Raw genomic sequence first — 6,526 nt, 5'->3', positions numbered from 1 at the left:
TTATTATTTTTAAAAATTTTAATTAAAATTCATTAAATTTTGAAAATAAAAAATTTTCACTTTTAAAATTTTTTTAAACTGTTTTCGATTTTTCTTTTTTTTTCTTCAATTTTTCAAATCAACAACTCATTTTATATTGTTAAACAAAAAATATAAATAAAAGTTATAAACGCATTTATTATTTTTTGTTCTTAAAATTAAAAAACAAAAATAGTTACCAAACATATTTTATTTTTTAAAAATAAAGAAACAAAAATAAAAATAATATTTCTATTTTACCAAACATAACCATTAGTGCAATTTGATATCCATGTGTGTGCAATTTGCAAATATGGTGTCAGATTCGTTAGAAAAAGAGCCAATTAATTTGGTGTAAAATTAAATAGGCAACCCATAAATCTTTCAACGCAGTGCAATAAAGGACCATAAGGTATTTTGTGATTATTTCTCCTAACATGCATGCATTAACAATTTATATTTTTATTCCTACCCCCCCGTCTCTCTCTATTTATTTATATATATATATATACGGGCACTTTTAATGTTTACTACACGTTATTTTAATATTAATCATTAAATTAAAATTAATAGTTCATATTTATAGTTGTTAATTAATATTTCTAAAAATAAATTTTGATTTTTTTAAATTTTTTGAAAAGCTACCTGATTACATGGCGATTATATATTTATTAAATTAAATAATTAAAAAATCTTATTTAAGCATTATATATGAAAATTCGAAATTAATATAGAAAAAAATCTTTACTTGTTAGTGATTTGCAATATCAAGTCACTATGTTGTCACATCATCATAATTGTTAGTAGTCATTTATGGATAATAACAATTGAGAAGTCTTCCATACAAGTTTTTAATCACTACTTATAATTATTTTTAGTATTTTTGTACATGAATAAATTGTAAGTTTAATTTTGTTTACATGAAGGTGTATTTATAATATAGTTACAAAGAATCTCCCTCAAATTTTTAAGAAATTTCGAATAATTTAAGATGTCAAAATCAAAATTTAAATAGTATGTTGCATACGTATTTGTTTCAATATATATATATATATATATAAATATATGCGTGAAACAAACTGTTTGAATTTTGATTTCCATATCTTATAAATTATTCAGAATTTTTTAAAAATTTATGAAAAATCTTTTATCAATATATTATACACCTTCCTCTAAAGAAAATTGAACTGCAGCTAGTTTATATACTGGAAATACTAAATAGGTATTGATTAAAACCAATCACTTTTATGTATAAAGTATATATATAAATCGGCTTACAAAGTACTGTGATAAATTTATGATCCTCGTGTGCAGGTCAAATAATGTTAGAAAGGAAAATCATATCGATAGTGATGAAAATATCCATGATCAGTGAGCAGTGAAATTGACATATATATAGTGTTCATATATCAATCATAATATCATATTATAGAGGAGACGATTTTATATATAAATTAATTTTGGTAGAAAAGTCTTGGTTCAGAATCAGAAGGATGTGGTTTATTTATCTGAGGGAAGATATTTATTGGTCAAAATAATCTGACTTTTGGTTCCTTCTTTCTTACATAAAACTTTGTATATCACACACTGGATGTGGCCTATATATGTAGCTATAGGTAGCAGTAATGATCTGACCCACATTGTGTACATCTACATCTACATGATATGATATTAATCAACCCAAAAGCATAGATTGGCAATGGATGGGGTCAACATACCACACAATACATATTTATATATATTTTAATTTGTAGAAACAAACGTGTAAGTTTTAAAATTGTAAATATTATTTTTAATATATAATCAAATAAATTATAGTTGTATAAGATATATAAATATTTATATCAATAATATATATATATATATGACATCTAAACATAATATTAACATGAATAAATATTTACATAGTTCCATGACATATATATAAAATACAATAATATTTAAAAAATAATAATAGAAATAAAATAAGAATAGAAAAAGTCATAATATCAGTAGTATATATGCATCAATTATTTTTAATTTCTAATATATCTTGCACAAATTTATAAGATAAAAAAAATAATATAGATGCTGTTATTATTTTTAAATAAATATGATTTATTTATTTAAATTATCATAAAATATTATATTTTAATTAATTAACTTATTTATTTATTTTTATTATTCTAGTTTTAGAATTTGACAGTGACAAAAAAAATTATATATTATATGATATTAAGTTAATTAAATTTTATTTAAGTTATAAAATATATTGTTTTATTATTTTTAAATAATTATCATTGTAAAATATCTCAAAATTATTATATTTTAATTTATTTAATTATTTAAGTTTAAGTCATGTTTATAATTTACTGTTAAATATAAAAATATTTCGTTAAAGTTAATCAAAAAAATAAAAAAATGTTAAAACCAAAAATTTCCGATCTACACATTTTTTATATAGAAAAGATATAATTAATTATGATTATTAAGATTTGATAGAGAGATGAAGGTTAGATAGTAATAAGAGAACGGTCCAGAGAGTATGGATAAATAAATGTTATATAAATACAAAGTGAGGGTTATGTGACATACTTAAAATTAATTGGTGATGAGTGAAGTAACTCATAATCTTATATGTTGGTTAGTATCATTTTCTATTCAATGCGAGACAGTCTAATTTGTGCATTTAAATCTCATTTGTTAGATCTTATTTCAACCGTAAGATTATTAACCACACCATATATTATTAATTATACAATATTTTTCTCACATGTATATTTATAAATATATATTAAGTTGCTTTGTGCATGTGGTTATATATATTTATTAATAATATTATCTTTGGGCAATAGATTTCATTATTAATCGACTTTATCAGAAAAGGGGGAATCTTTGCTGTCTCCAACATGTAATGGTCTTGTTCTGAGTGGCCATTATGTTCAATGTCATCTTTCCAACTAGCTAGGACAAAATAAAACCTAGACAACTTGATCACCAGCCTCTTGGTCGTACAAAATCATTAATATCACAACCATTAATCAACTAATGCTACACAAACAGATTAATTAAGAAATATCAAGATTTTCAATTAAAATTATAATGTTGTTTTACATATATTGTACTTTATATCTGTTGTAAAGATTAATATGACATTGAAAGAAAATGACCACCGCAGTTTTCAAAGGAAACTAGGAAAACCACAATATTTGTGTTAAAACGACAATAATGAAGAGCACAAGTTTTAATGTGGTTGAAAAAATTAATTGGTCTACATTCACAAGCCTTTCTTATTTTTGGGGACTTTGAAGAATCACAAAATTTGTATTTTGAGTTTCCTTCAAAGTATGAGCTTACAATTCAAAGTGTAACAATACATTACAGTAACTGACGTAACACTGTTTATTAAAATTGTAGGTTCCGCTTGAAATAAATTTAATTGGTTAAATGAAACTGTCATGTCAGTTGGTATAATATTTTGGTGCACTACATATTATTACTATTTCCCTAATAAATAATGATATGTGTACCAAAATATTATACTAACTAGCGTGACACTGCTTTTTAAAACAGTGGATCACGCCTGAAATAAATTTGATTGATTTAATGAAACGGACTCGTGAGTTGGTGTGATGTTTTTGTGTATAATTTCGGTGTATATATCAGCAAAAGTGGTGTAAATACAAAATCATAAGAAATTGGTTTTCTAAAAATAATACTTTGACTAATCTAGTTGTAAATTTTTCGCCTATAAATTTTGAGTATTGATATGTACATCAAAAATATGCATCAAAACATTGCACACAATGACGTGTCACTGCTTTTTAAAACAATAAGTCATAGTTTTAATAAATGTGATTGGCTAGGTTAAACTATCACATCAGTATGTGTAATATTTGAGTATATATTTTGGGTGCATATATCATTACTCGTATATTTTTACTTAAAAGAAATATCTTAAGTGGTTCTCTTCTCCTTAATCTCCTGGTCAAGGATTCAATCCCTACCCCACTACTCCATGTGGACACTTCCGAGGGCTGTCTAAGCTAAAGCCTTGAGTCCTTACTACTAGTGTACACAAAACTTGATATGCATAATGTACGAGATCTTTATGATAGTCACGAGCAACCATGGTCATGATTTCTCTGATTGACCCCTTGATTGTATGCATACTAAAATTACGCACAACATTTCTTCTCCTAACTTTCTACAATATATATAAAAGACACATCAAATACGAACAAATTGTACTGAGTGACAACAGTTATAATGTGTAATTTGAGTGTTGTAGATGTGAAATTGAGAGGTTACATATAGTCAAGACCATTTGTGACTTGGAACTTTATTCTTGAACCTATTATTGATATATATAGTACACCTTTGCTAAAATCATTATTGTGTTCTCTCTCTCCCCTCCTCTGTATTTTTGTGTCTTAAATTATGCACGTGAGCAGAGTGGTGCTTATTTCCTACAAATAGGTCGAATACATACATTACCAACTGCATTATTTGCTATGTCTGACAAGCTAAGATAACTGTTAAAAAAAACCAGTTGAGCACCAAGCCTAAATTGGACAAAAACAGTGCCTAAAGTTAGGGACAAAGATTGCAGAAGTTAAGTATTACCGGCCTCGTTGCATTTGTCTCTTTCCTCTTTACATACATTTTCTGTAATAATAATATAGAATAATATTTTATTCTGGATTTTCTATATTCACAGCTAATTTAGTCTCCTTTTTCTAAAAAAAATAGAATATGCACTACCGGTTTTGCTTTATATGTACTTAAATTAAAATTTATTGTAATCTAATTTGATTTGATGGAATTAGGTTTCCAATGATCAATAACTATGCAATCAATCTAACAATTATAGTGTGAACTTTCTTTTTTTAATGAAAAGATATAAATTATTATAAAATTATCGAAATCTCTATACATAGTCTCTCCCTATCTTCTGCATATATTTATATAAGAATAAATATAATTTTTCCTTTCGAATTGTAACAACCATTACAAATTTACTCCTTTAGTTGTATTTCGTTCATTTTTTCAAAAAAGTATTTTGATGTAGCTTGATGTAACGCTAATATACCATAATTCAACAGTCCAATAAATACATGCATAGATAGTACTCTAATAAAAAATTATGGGAATATATATATCGACATTCTTAGAAATTAATATTTGTATGTTTAATATCAATAAATTTGGTTTCAATTAGCTTAAGTTAGTTAAATAGACTATCATACTGTAATCATACATGTAGTGAGCAGAATGCAATTAGATAAATACATTTGCAATGATTGTTATAGTTTATGGGGGAATTTTGTCAAAAAAAAAATCTTCTTAATATAAATTTTCTTATTTATTCTTTATATAAATTTTAAAAAAATCTTCTTTTAATTTAATGGTCTTGTCAGAAACATATATAGATATCATATCCGTGCAAAGCTGTGATGAGACTGAAATTTGGAAAAGAAGAAGAGCCATGTAAATTAATTGAAACGCAATATGGGACCATAATAAACAAGTGCCATCGAAAATAAAATACTATTGCTTATGGGACGTCTTCTTTATTTATTTTTTTCCATACATTATTATGTCTCAAAGCTCTGATGCACAAAAGGATAAATATTAGATGTCATTTGCAGCTTGGCCCCATTGTCTCTTCTAAACTTGCCCCAATTCACCGTTCTCTCTTAAGCAAGCACCCACCTTCTTTAATATTTGTGTACATATATATATATATATATATATGAATGCATGCATGTACATGACCCTCTACTTTATGGGAAGACCTTGTGGTAGTTAGAGTCTTAAATAATTGGGTTTATCATATATCACGTTAAAAAGAGAGATCGCATTTTTATATATATATATGTGTGTGTGTGTGTGTACAATATGATCTTCTCAATCATTGATGATCTTCTTTTAATTCTCTGCGTATGAATGTAAGTTATGTATTGCCTAGTTGTTAGTGATAATGCACATGATATTTATGTTTCTTAATTACTAGTTTTCTTGACCATTATTTAATAATGAAGACTTTTTGTAGAGGTAGATAGGTACTTGATTATTAATCAATTAAGTGATAAACATATTTATAAGGCTATACCTAATTTTAAGATTGCTTATATATATAATAATTAATTAAAGCATCTTCATTGAAGTGCTGGAGTGTCCAAAATTTTTTTTGCCAAAACGTAGAGTCCAAATAGATAATGGAATAAAACACAATTTTCAAAAAAAAATAAACCTTATTTTAATAATGTTATATCTATTTTTGGACATGGTGACAAAGGCAAAAATAACGATGACTAGGATCCAACATGTTATGTCCACTCAAGACTTTGATCGCCCAACAATTCTATTCGCTTAAGGGGTTCTTTGCCTAAGGCTCTGATCACCCAAGGGCCTAGTCGCTTGAGGGTTTATTCTCAAGAAAAGTGTGTTCTCGAGTGACCTGTTCTCAAGAGGTATATTCGTCCAATGTATTGTTTCACCTAGAGGTTGTTCGCCGAAACATGTT

The sequence above is a fragment of the Humulus lupulus genome, chromosome 2, assembly GCF_963169125.1.
Source record: "Humulus lupulus chromosome 2, drHumLupu1.1, whole genome shotgun sequence".
NCBI lineage: Eukaryota > Viridiplantae > Streptophyta > Magnoliopsida > Rosales > Cannabaceae > Humulus > Humulus lupulus.
The sequence above is the reverse complement of the archived record's forward strand: the minus strand, read 5'-3'. Positions refer to the sequence as shown.